Raw genomic sequence first — 13,742 nt, 5'->3', positions numbered from 1 at the left:
CGGGATCGTGCGTGTCTAACGGAGCGCAGCTGCGCAGGAAACAGTGACATAATACAGTTTGAATGGTGGCTTCATGGTAACATCAGACGTTGCGTGCTCTCACCGCTGCCTGGCTCCGTGCCGTCCTTTTCCACTGAATCCGGGCTACATCATGGGCCGGGCTAAGCTGGAGTTCTGCCAGGAAACATTTCCAACCCGGATAGACTGCCGTGCCTCCCATGATCAATCCTCCTGTACAAACAAGAGCTGCCAATAATTGTCGACGTGGGATTGAAGTCTGGATCACAGCTGGTTGGTTGTGGAAGCTCAATCAGCTGGTGGTGGTTAACCGTTGGTAATGTGATTTTTTTTTCTACCATAGGGACTTATTTTCACACTTCGAGCATCAAAATCATGGCGATGCACTCACTCACTCACTCACTCACTCACTCACTCACTCTCACTCCTGTTTACAAGTTGTTACAAACCACCGATTGCTTCATTGGAATATTTTAATGACGTTCAACCAGGGCAGCGTTTTCGAGTGAAAACCTCCACTCAAGCTTGTACATGTTGAAACGAGGTGTGTGTGCGTGTGTGCGCGCGCGTGTGTGTGCGTGTGTGCGCGCGCATGATGTTCCCGATGGCTTGTGACGTGTAACATGGACCGTTTTGCCCATTTTTTAACTTCATTCCTCTTTTAGAGGCTGCCTTAAGGGATCTAGTTACCCACCCCACCCTCCCCTCCCTGTTCAACTCCTCCTCGCAATAAGCCCCTGTCCCCATACCACACACACACACACACACACACACATACACATTACGAACGCAGAGAGAAAACTTCTCTTGCGAAACAACTGCCGACTTTTCCATCGAGGGAAACTTCCCCATCGAATGAATGAGCTCCTTTGAAGATACCTTGTCACGGTGTGCGGGGTGCTGATTGTACTGGGTGAGTGCTTGGGGTCCCTGGGAGAACACAGGCTCGTTCGTGTAAATGTCATTGTTTCGTCATCGATGTAAATGTCACTAGTAGCTTCACCTTACTTTGGAACCTGAGTGATCGGAGGATATGATGAGCTGGGGAAGGGGATTACAGACCCATTTCGACTCTTGACATTTCAATGGAGACACTCCGTTTGATGCTCTTAGGTGTGTGTGTGTGTGTGTGCCTGTGTGTGCCTGTGTGTGCCTGTACTTATAGACTGAAGCCTGTACGGAAAGTATGACGACAAGCTATTCGTTTTAAAATTCTATTTCCGACGTTTCTTGTTGCCGATGAAAAGCCTTTATAAGGCAATCGAGGCATCATGTGTCCAAAGTGGTGTTTTCGAGTTGCACACTTCGCATCAGGGTGTGGACAGGTAGGTGGTTGTTTGGTAAATAAGTGGAGACGTATCTCCTTCGCGAACCATCACAACGGCGATCGTGAATGTGCTTTCATTGTTGTGGATCTAAAAACTGGACAAAGCTATTGTTCCACTGTTCAAAGCCAAATTATGGGATAGACAGTTGGTCAGGAGTGCCTACACTCAGCAATCTCATCTCAAGAGGTAATTGAGAGTGGAATGATGATAAGGTATTTTACAGGATGAACTTCAAAAGTCTTTGTACGTTCGAATTGTTCACGTCGACATGTTGCAATCTCTACAATGCAAAGCTGGCTGTCTCGCCTGGGTTCGAATCTCGGCCCGGATACACGTGAACCGTCACCCTGGCGACGCATTATTGTGTGCGCCGTCGTTTCGGTGGACGTTAAGCTGGCCGTCCCTGTTTGCCTCTATTCGTTGATGCATGTTAAAGGTACCTCGGTGTCCTTCGTGAACAGTCGGCGAGCCATCGCCGGCACTCTGAACAAATTCCAAATTCCGAGGGAAACCCACAGGGGCACTGCATCAGCGGCACAGCGGCACCACAGCAAAATGATGCCACCCACAGCCATGTGCTGCGTACAAAAGAAGAAGAATGCTAAGCTGAGATTTCCTTTTTTAATAACAGAATGCGTCTGGAAATCCTCTACCGTTTCATTGATATGATACGTGCACCAAACAGAGCTTGCTTGCTTGTTCTTGATGTTGTTAAAATTTAAAAAAACGTTTGAAGTTTAAATTTAATTTTGTTCCCCCAAGCACAAATTTTGGACATGTATGAGTAATGAAGGGTGTTTGGAGAGTTCTGAAGCTTCACTGTGAAGCCCTTACCGAAGGGACCCACACCGTGAACATTTGTTCACATAATCCCCTCGGATGCTGATGATGCACCTCGGACCGGCGGTGCTGCAGTGCTCTGGGATCTCCCCCTTTTGCGGAAGGTTGCATCCTAGTACCACAAAATCTCCCCAGGCCTTCACGACATCACCATCGGTCCGCAATATGTTGGAACTGTTGGATTTGTTTATTTATTTTTGAGATACTGTGTTTGAACAGATGGAATTCCGAATGCCTGCTCGCACATCCAGGGGGGGGGGGCACTGCATCAGCCTGCCAGTCCAGATGAATATTGAAAACGCAGTCAGCGGTTCGAAACCACAGTCAGCATTTGCTTCAAGTGCAGTGTGTGAGTTGTGAGCTGGTGCATTGAACGGAATTCCTTCCTCGCACTATTCCACATCAATAATCTTGGATGACATCATGTAATTTGTGCAATACGCTAGCATGTTGGGGGGGGCTTAATTGTGTATCCATGGGGAAGGTAATCTATTGGCAGGATCGCTTTATCAGCCCAAATGACTGAAGCCATGACCTGTGCCAGCCTTGAACTTCTTTGGTGGTGTATAAGAGGGGTGCTTCCACTGTTCCGATTGCTGTTTGGACTCTGGATCAAATAAGTGTATGAGGGTTTTTATTTATTTGTTTAATTGTATGCAGCCTGTGGCTGCTTGGCTGCATCATATTCTGGGGGCATGGCTTTGCCACTCTATTATCAGTCCACTGGAACTCATTTCACTGACTTCAGAAGGATGACAGGTTGAGTCAACTCACCTGGTGTTAATTCAACAGCTCGACCAGGGGCTTGAACTCAAGACCCTATGATCTTAAGTCAGCCACCTAAACCGTTAAGCCAACACCAGGTATATAAGAGGGGTGCTTCCACTTTTCCGATTGCTGTTTGGACTCTGGGTCAAAGTGATGAAACCAAGCCTCATCCCGAGGAAAAACTGACCTGGAACTTTGCAAACCCGTCTTGCTGAGATGTTCCTCATTCCAAGCGTGTCGTTTCGAATGTCGTGAACTCTTTCGGTTGATGTAACAACATGCTGGGCAATGTATCAGATAATTAGTGCGGTTCTACATCACCATGTCATGGATGGCATGCGCTACATAATCGGGCAGAGATACTCTTGCCAGCCAACCTGCACGGAGTAATTTTCGATGTCTCTGTAGTCTACAACGTTTAAATCCAGCTACCTCTTTTTTTTTCAATTTACTTATTTGTTTGATGGAGCACAATCCATGTGGCATTGCGAATCTTTAAATATACCTGTATCAATACGATATTTTAAGTTACTCTGGAGCACACATTGTGGAACGGCAGACAGGGTGGTGAAGGGCAGAGGGGTATGGTGTGTGTGTGTGTGTGTGTGTGTGTGTGTGTGTGTGTGTGTGTGTGTGTGTGTGTGTGTGTGTGTGTGTGTGTGTGTGTGTGTGTGTGTGTGAAGAGGGGAAGCACCTGAATTGTGGTGATGTCAATTTCCACAGGATGGATCTGTTCACCAAACAAGCATTTTACTTAAGCGGCTGTCACACCTTGACGATTTAGCCAGCGTATGGCAAGGTCTCAAAATGTATGTAAAACGCTAGCGTACGCTGAACTATTGATGGTTTTTTAAGTTTTGGGGGTATAATAACGTGTTGGACGTATGCATAACGTATTAGTAGCGTACATAGAACGTTTTAATCACATATAGATAACTTATACAAACGAATGCTGAGCGTGTTGTCGGCGTTCACAACCTATGCCCAACGATAGTCTAACTTATGCATAGCGCGGCAGCGTATCGCTGACGATCACGTGGCATAGGCTATTCATAGGCTGCGGCTCGACGATTCAAATGATAACCGCACTAGGCATCGAAGTGTGAAGCCGCTGTCACACCTTGACGTTTTAGCCAGCGTATGCCGACGTATGAAAAATTTGCCAAACCAAGCTGGCACACGTCGAATACATTAATAGCACGCTAGCATACATCGTAATACGCTGGCGTACGTCATTGTACGCTGAGTACATCGAGAAATTTTCAGCATGTTGAAAATTTCTCGACGTACTCGACATATGACACACGTTCCGCATACGCTGGCATAAGTTGTAGGCACGTTACGCGATTGTTGACACACGTCGACATACGTTACTTGTACGTTACTCATAAGTCGAAACACGTCAAGGTAATGGTTAGCCTCAGTGTTCCAGACTCCCTGTTTTTTTTTTTTGTTTTGTTTTTTTTTTTCTTTGGTATGACGGTTATGATTTAAATCGTTGAGTGGCAGCCTTTTAATTACATGATATTATAACCCCACTAGAAATTGAAGTGTCAACATGACCGTCATTAATTAATTGGCATAAAAACTGAGGAAGGTCCTGCGTTTGTTTTCCTCTCTGTTGAGGAAACGCAGATCTTAAGCCTATGATCTTAAGTCTGATCTATGATCTTAACAAAACCTGTCAAAGCATGGAGGAGCTCCCTGTGAGCCAACGGCCATCCATATCTAGTACCAAGATCTGAGAATGCCAACCGTCTTAACACTACTCGAGCATCAAAGCAGAGTTAACACCGGTCAACGAATGTGATCCAGAATAACACCGCCTTGCGGCAGTGTGTCAAACTGTTATCTACCATCTGCAAGGACCAGTTGTTGATGGATGTGAAGGATTCCACCCAGTCCTTCGTGCAGAGTCAGCGAGTTATCGCCAGCAATGAACAAATTACAAATCCCTGCCATCATTAGTCAGGCCATGAAGAGTTTGGGTGAAAACCCTTCCTCTTCCAAACCTACAAGCAGATGGGAATAATTAATGGCCATTCATGATATTGTAGCAGCAGTAGTAGTAGTACAAGTCATTTCCCTATTAAAATCATCAAGCTACTTCAGGCACTCTACAGCAAGTCAAAGAGCACAGTAACAGTGAATGGAGATCTGACTGACTGGTTCAGCATGACAGTTGGGGTCTGTCAGGGATGTGTGATGTCACCAAAGCTCTTCAACTTGTTGCTTGAACTCATAATGTTACATGCAATACATGATATGCTGCAAGGAGTTAACATCCAAGGAAAAGTTATATCAAACCTACAATTCGCAGACGATATTTTTTATGCAAACAGAGATGGCAGAAAACCTGCAAATCCTTGTACATTGTGTTTACAGTAGCAGTCGTAATGTGCGCATGAAAATCAATATCACAAAAACAGAGACACTAGTCCTCAGTAAGCACCACCCAAATCAAATTAACATCAACATAAACGGCATAGTTTTAAAACAAGCTCGGGAATTTACTTATTTGGGGGGGGGGGGTACCATATCACAGGATAGAACATGCACTAAGGACATCAATCGTAGAATTAGGGAAGCACTTAGGGAGCTACAAAGGATTTGGATGGCAAAAGACATCCAACGTGATACCATTGTTGAAACTGTATGAAGTCCTGGTTATCTACCAGCCACTGGTCTACCAGCCAGCCTTCTTTGATCAGATCACAAAATAAAGTTAGGTGCAAGTGTATGCCTTTTATGTACTGTACTTGTGCCACGTTTGAACAAAACGGACCATGCATGTCTGAGAAATGGTTGGGGACACATTTAAGGAACAAAATGGCCACCAGTCGGCAATCTTGGATCTGATCTCAAAAATAAACGACGTGCATATGTAAACCATCATTCATTATCTGTTTGCCAAGTTTGAACAAGGTCGGTAAATGCATGTCCGAGAAATGGTTGAGGACGTGTTCAACGTCGGGGTTTTTTTACAACTAAAATAGCCGCCAGTCGGCCATCTTTGATCGCATTGCAAAACAAAATTATGTGCTCTTGTATACATACCATCATGTGTTATCTTTTTGCTAAGTATGGATAAAATCAGTCCATACATATCTGAGATATGGTTGCAGATGCACGCATGGACACGAAAATCGAGACCAAATCCATAAGCCCCCGTTTCGGACTAAGTCCAATGGGGGCTAATGATGGGAGTAACTAGGATGGACAAAATATGGAATACATTAATAAGAGAAACCCTTGGAGTATAACAGAGAATATAACACAAAGAAGGCTCAGATTATTTGGGCATATTCAAAGAATGCCCCAGAAAAGACTTACAAAAATCCTCATGGAAGGAAGAGTAAATGGCACCAAGAGGTCAGGCCAGATTGTCAGGTCAGGCCAGATTAGATCTGTGACTTGCTACAGGTACCAGGTAAACCTGCACTCACCTGTTTCATGGTCGGGTTGGCGGCGACTAAACCATCTTCCCCACCAGGTTTCCTGGTGAGGAGGGTGTTTGGATATGAACACCCAGCAGGATTATAAACAAAACCTGTCAAAGCATGGAGGAGCTCCATGTGAGCCAACGGCCATCCATATCTAGTCCCTAACCGTGTCTGTGGACATCCTACTGCAGTTGGATTACAATATTATTTAGAAGGTTGGTGGCAGGATTTTCACTCCGCCCACCGAAAAACCCTTCACTCCGCAAAACACAAGAAAAATGCAAAGAAAATTGGGTACCTCCTGTGCAGCTGCCCTCCACAGTGCAGCTCACCCGCTGATGGATTGGGGCAAAGCTCTCAGGATCCCAACTCTGATGATAGTCGGAAAACCACGGGGTAACCTTCCTGGGTCAGATTGCGGCAGTGTGTCGAGGTGCTGCTGAGGTGTCATCCACCAGACGGCAGTCTCCTTGGATTAACCTGAGGTGATCCCTTCGGGTGGGTGCCTGAAATATCCTATTCCCAAGAGAGGATGATCACCTGTCTCTGTTATCATCTGAGCTCAAGCGTTTGGACATCGGTATTGCAGCACTCTGAGGTTCGGAGACCGGATTGCAGTGAGATCATGGCAGGGGGTTACACCTACTATTGGTCTGGTTGCTCTTATGGTTACCACGCCCAATGAGTTGCTGTAGCTGTGTCCAATAAGCTGACTCGAATGACAATTGAGGTAACACCGGTCAACGAGCGTATTATGAGACAAAGGATTCATTACTCCTTGGGTGTCATTTCCCTGGTCTCTTGATATGCTCCGACTGAGGTGAATGATCTCACCATGAAGGATACATTGTATGCCACGCTCAAACTTGTGGTTGATTACTACCCCAGGTGAAATACTCTTAGAGTATTGGGGAATTTCAGTGCATCAACTGGAACTGATAGGGATAGTTATGAGACATGTGTTGGTCCCCCGAGGTCTGGAACTGTGAGCCAGAATAACACCAAGTTCCTTGACTTTGCAATAAGTCATGGAATTAGGGTGGCTGGTTCATGGTGTCAGCCCCCACAGGCTCATCACTGGACTTGGTGTTCCAACTCTGGTGGTGTGGCAAAGGAGATTGACCATGTTATCGTTGCTGGTTGCTGGAGAATAATCCACAACTTCAGGGTCTACCAGAGAGCTCAGTTCCTCAATACTGACTAGAGGCTTCTGCTAGCAACTCCGAAGTTGCACCTTAAATCCAGGAGATTGGTACCATCCCAGCCTCAGCTGGATATTGGCAAGCTCAAGGATGAGAAGGCAGCTGAGGAGTTTGCGAACAGGCTGAATCGGGATTTGGGGGGTCTGGGTGCTTTGGGGAATCCTGCACAGTTGTGGAGTGCCTTCAAGACCACCGTCCTTGATGTTGCCAGTGGATGTCGTGGAACTCACTGCAGGGCAAAGAAGAATTTTGTCTCTCAAGGGACTCTGGATACCATTGACTAGAGTCACAGGGCCAGGCTTCTCTCACCAGATTCTCTCAGCGTGCGAGCCTCGTGAGTGGAGGAGGCCAATGGGCCAACCACGTGCCTCGTGGTTGTAGCAGCTTGGTTGGCATCTCATGAAGATGGGGATTGGCCAGGCATTTGTATGGGGGATGGGAGTACCGGCGGGAAGTGGATGTAGCGACGTACTGCTCCAGCACATGCTCGCATACTTGACCTGACCTGACCAAGAGGAAGGCCACAAAAAGGTGGATGGATTGCATCAAAGCAGATTGCAGTGCCAGACAAATAAAGTCACTGCCAGAAGCATGAACATTGGTTCAAGATTGAAGTCTATGGTGACGGATAATCATTATCGAACAAATGGCAGGGCAGGGAGAAGCAGTTGCTGCACCAGTGTCGATGCCTTAACTAACTAACGAACAAACTAACTCGTCGTATTTTGTATGAAGGTGCATTCATTGTTTGTGTTGTTGTAGTCGGCCGGTCCTTTCCTGCTGCCTTGTTCAAATCCGGCGAGTCACCTCAATGCAACCATAACGGTCAACAAATTTGAAGAACCATGCCAGATCACCTGTCCAAATGCCATGACACCTTGTAAATTTGGGCACCAAAATGGTCGAGCGCTGCACTAATTATGTATCACATGCCTCATTCTAATTAGAGAGAGCCAGGGGTTAGTGCCACTGTTCGGGTGTGTGGCATTAATTGCCACTTCCAATTATCCCTCAAAGGACTTTTCTTATTAACCAAAGGAGGGACCACGACATTCTGAATTTACCATGTGATCAAGTATATTGTATTATGCAATCAATGGCGATGGGAAAGGAAACACCAGGAAGCAATGAGCAAATAAATGATTCAACAAACCCTGAACCCAAATCACCGAATATGTGCCCACAATACCAATGACGGACAGAAATCCTTAAATAGCTAAGCCTTATATAGGCCCACAGATACACCACAAGAGATAGACACCAGGAAGTCATGAGATAAGAAAGGAGTTTCTGGAAAACCTGGCCGAGTCATGCAGGATGAGTGGGGTTGGATTCCCCTGAAGGGCAATGTTTTCACCTCCCGGATCATTAAATGTGCTTATGGGGTCGAGAGCGAAGAGGGTATGGCCTTGTCTCCAGCAGGGCGTGGCTCTGGTCCTCCACAAGTGAACGAGGAACAAAGTTTCTCCTGTGAAAGGCTTCCGAGAACTCCCTCAAATTCCCCATTCACTCCTCTCCCATATTCCTTGGGAAAACCTTGACATTGTTGGTGCTCCTTGCCCCTCCCCTCTCTCTTACCATTTATCGATGGGTCCAGTCGGGGGTGGGGTGACTCTTGTCACCAATGTGACAAGGTGACCAATGTCTTGGTGCTGCGCGGGCTAGTCGGGATGGTGGGGGGGGGGGTCTTTTTCCTGCCAAGCTTGTGCCTAAAGGCCTACCGGAACACGAAGGAACATACAGACAGATTTACAAAGCTGGAGACATAAAAAAATGAGGTCAAAAGGGTTGAGAATTTTATATACAGACATGAGGAAGGGAGACATCTCTATTTCATTAGTGACGCATTTTAATATCACAATTAATTACGTCATGCTTCCACGATTACATTTACTAAGGATATAACTGAATTATACGATGTAGAGTTAATCCTTGGGAGCCATTTCCACAACATTATTAAGATGCACAGATTTCTGTCAAAACTTTATTTTCTTTAGGAAACCATTTGTTGAAGTTAGTGGAGTTGGTGGAAATTTTACTTTTTTTTTTGCTGTGTTTTTGTTTTAAAAGCAAATGTTTGTGTCGGACATGAAATGGGGTAGAGGGTGGAAGGTTATAAATTACTACTATTTATTTCTCTTATTCTCCCTCTTCTTCATCCTCCTATTATATACACTGCCTCTCCTGCTTCTCCTTCTTTTCCACATCCTTCCACTTCTTCATCCTACTCCTGGTTGTTGTTGTTGGTTGCTCTTTCTTATTTTCTCGAAGAGAATGCCAACCGACAGTGCAAGTACAAACCCAAGTGAGTGACCAGCGTGGTTATGTGAGTGAATGCTCCAACCAAGGCAAAAATGCTGCAGTTAGAACTAGAGTATATGAAAGTAGTACTCTCAAATACAAGAGTTGGTAACAGTATCCGACTGCAGTAGTAGTTACTACAGGAAAGGAATGCCATTTTTGCCTGGGCAGGATGGGGGTCACTTGGAGTATCCATGCATATTCCGATTCATGTTTATGTGCATACACTACTCTAGCTGGTAAAATGACACAAGATCATCACGAAACATTTTTCTTTGCTCGGGTCATGCCCTGTCTATGTAAATGAAACCTTACTTCTCTCTAGTAAATTTTATTCCCATAGGTATTTGGTGCAGGGTTTTGGATACTCTGCATGTACGTCCCATGGTCTCTTTCACAATGGTAGGTTTTTGGCCTGATATGAGTAACTTGATCAAATTTCCTCGCTTGACAGTAGTGTTGACCACCTTTTCTCTTTAAGGCCCTGGTCAAATTAAGTGGATAAAAGGTGAGGGTTTAATGGTTAATGATTTTTTTCATTCCTTCCAAAGCTTTGATTCAGATTGTCCATTGCATCATGAATCATGAATAATGTCATTATTATTTCTGAAATTGAAGTTTTAAAAGAATAATTCCTTGTCCTTTATGAAATATACAAGTACAGTCTTTTGCTTGCTTCGGGTTGTTTCAAAAGAATGACCTTGAGATCCTTCCACTACAGATATAATTGACGTTTTTTTTCTCTATTGAGTTTTTCTTATTTTCCAAGACTCGCAAACTTTGGCAGTAATTTGTAAACCGTTGACTCGTTGAAGAGTAATTGATGTTTAATTCAGTGATTCATGTTGAGAATGCTAAAATATTTGTGACATACTTTTTAAAGATTGCAAATTCCTAGATTTATTTATTTATATTTTTCCTCTAATAAACTTATTATTATTAGATATTAAAAATATTTTTAAAATTATCCACCTTATTGGCAAATAATACAAAACAAATTTTCAACACCAACATCGTTGTTTTCTTCTTCGGAGATTATTGAAGATGAGTACGAAAATCAAAAGCAAAAGTGCTGCTGGAGGTTATCAGAAGGTAAAGCTCAAAATGATGAATGCTTCGGAAAAATACCCTAATGAGGCGGCATGGAATGTGAGCTTTAGTAAATGGCAAGCACAATTCCAAGCTCTTAGCACTCAAGCATGGGCCACGAGACCGAGCATGCGTTGGGTTACGGTCTGTCTGCCTTCCCGACTACTATTGGGTGATTTGTCAAACGTTTCCGTGAAACAACGTTACTCAGAATCCTGATTTGGCTTGGTTGGCAACATCAAATGCAGGAAGACTCGGGTCATCATGTGCTCCGCTCGTAGATAGATCATGCATTTTGTAGATAGTAACCAATGCCATACTTGGTCACAACAACTGCAACGATTAGAATTACCTTGAAAAGGGAGAGTAAGGGGGGTTCATTGAAAGGCTGCCAGTTTGTATAGCGTCGTCTTCTCTGTAGCGTTGCAGCATTAACCTTTTGTTTAATCATCTTCCTTGGTGCTGTGTGGGATGTGAAACCGCTTCTTGTGCCAGGAATTAAATGCTTTATTTGCTCGAAAGCTCATAGATCAAAATGCAAAGGAAAAATCGCATGCTCATCCTGCAGAAATTACTGTTCTAATCTCTTTCATGAATTTTGTTCCTTCTTGACAAGGGTTTGGTTTGTTTTCATAAACAATTTATTCCAAACTTCTTGCCGAATTAATACTTATTTTGACCCACCAAAATCAAGTGATATATTTTTTTTTTATTTTGAAGAAGGGGTGGGAGAAAATATAGTGTGTACTCCAATGACTTCCAAAATTTTGTTTACAATTGAATGCTGTGTTAATGAAATGAAATGCTGAATTAATCAGTCTCAGGCTCAGTATGCTGAAGCTTTTGTAACAGTATTATACGATGTAGAAAGACATGGAAAACTAGAATGATATATGGTCGAGTGCACACCTCCTCCAGGCTGAACAGTTTATGTTTTGTGACCTACTGTTAAGCTGGATCTGCATCTGGGTCTGAACCAATGTCTAATCAGTTTGTTCTTGTCACCTACCCAACTCAACCAGCAAGTTTTGTTATAATCCATCCACCATGTTTTGAAATATCATGCTAAATATAGTTTTTGCCTTATATCTCAATGATGAAGTATGACTTTCGAAATTTTAGTGTCCGGATGTGGATATTCACCAAAATATCATCAATTGGTTCTGGTTATGCACCCAACTTGTCCACAAAGTTTCATCTGAATGCATATATAACCTTTTGAGATATCCTGCTGACAGACAGACAAACAAACACACACACAGACAAACATGGCTGAATACATAACCTCCGCCCACCTTTGGTGGCAGAGGTAACGAGAACAGCATTCAGTAGGGTGCATATCTCTGCCAAGCTGAACTGTTTACGTTTTGTTTCCCACTCATAGGCCCAAAATCTAATATGCATGTTCTTGTCAACTACCCAACTCATCCACCATGTTTTGTCATAATCCATCCACAACTTTTTGAAGTGTCATGCAATGTATCGTTTTTGGTCCCATCTCTCAATGGTGAAGAATCACTGAAATGAAAAAAATAAATAATTCTCGGATCTGCATGTGGATCCAGAGCTTCACCAAAATCGAATCAATTTGTCCATATCTCACCCAACATCTCCACCAAATTGTATTCAAATACATCCATAACTTTGTGAGATATCCTGCTCACAGACGGGGTGAATACATAACCCCTGTCCTCCTCAGTGGCGGAGGTAATAAATGGCATGTTTCCTTCTGGGTGAATAATAAAGACATTTTAAGAGGATAAAATGCTTCAATCCAATATGGGATTCAAAAGCTAGGGTCAGGAACCTGAAACGACACTCTCAAATAAGCAAATAAGTTATCTTCCAAGGAGCTCCCATCAAGCCTGCACAATGGGTGCCAACCTGTGGTTGTTTGTCTATGCTCTCTCCTTTTTAACTGCTCATCGTCAACATGAAAGCAGCATGTACCATTTTTAAAGTCTTTGGTATGACTCAGGTGTGGTTAGAACCACCGACCTCCCAGACTCAGAGCTGACAATCTAACCATTATGTCACCAAGTCTGGTTAGAGACGTGAGATAATCCCATTAATAATATTACTATGTTAGATGTCATGAAATGCACTGAACCCTTGCCTTATTGTGATTATGGCGATAGCCCTGTGCTGAGGACATTGGATTGGCATGCCAGAGGGTGTGTTCAAATCTCCATGAAGGCATCAGTTTTAAAGAAATGGATTCAAGGTTTCTGGAAATAGATTGTCTCGGATAATTTCATGATCAAAATGTTGATCGTATCTAATGAGATTGTGCAGAGGTAGCACACTTAACTTTGAGCTGCCCAGGCTAGGTTGTATTCTTGGTCTGACAAGAAACTGTTAAATTTGGCTTTGCAGGCATGGCGTACCATCACAAAGTGCACCTTCCCTCGATCAATGTTAAGCTGGGTTTCTTGACTGCTCACATTAGCTGGTGAACATTAAAGAGTCCATGGTACAAAGAATAGGCGAGTTATCAATGGCACCTTGAACAACTTATAAAATAACTGCTCAAATCAGCTGCAGTTGAACTTCAAGTCTGGCGAGCTGGTTTGTGAAAGCATTGTGCCAAACTTCTTCCTCTGCTGATGTCATAAAGAATATGGGATTAATCGGAGCTGTTAGAGAATTAGTGATCGTGGTAAAATCAAAACGTTGATTAAACACACAGATAACTTACAAATGAACTATAGGCAGTATTTTCCAGCTACATATAATTATCCCACATGCATATG

At 43.7% G+C, this 13,742-nt stretch overlaps 1 protein-coding gene across 13 annotated transcripts in view; it reads left to right on the top strand.

The window, feature by feature from the left end:
- LOC147015894 (rhotekin-like) overlaps nucleotides 1-13,742 on the top strand; it is a 195,535-nt gene that overhangs the window by 39,036 nt on the left and 142,757 nt on the right. For 2 of the 13 annotated variants that reach the window (XM_085848466.1, XM_085848463.1), the window contains exon 1: nucleotides 506-931. The exons of 1 other annotated variant lie outside the window; for it this stretch is intronic. The gene's annotated coding sequence lies outside the window, so the exon portion shown is untranslated. Of the gene's footprint in view, nucleotides 1-187; nucleotides 335-475; nucleotides 932-13,742 lie in introns of those variants that run through there. 10 more of the 13 variants (XM_085848459.1, XM_085848472.1, XM_085848465.1 and 7 more) reach the window with 10 other exon arrangements.

Source organism: Eptatretus burgeri, chromosome 12 (assembly GCF_056783735.1).
Source record: "Eptatretus burgeri isolate ZD-2024b chromosome 12, Ebu_testis_v1, whole genome shotgun sequence".
NCBI classification, from domain to species: domain Eukaryota; kingdom Metazoa; phylum Chordata; class Myxini; order Myxiniformes; family Myxinidae; genus Eptatretus; species Eptatretus burgeri.
This window is presented reverse-complemented; position numbering and strand designations above follow the sequence as displayed.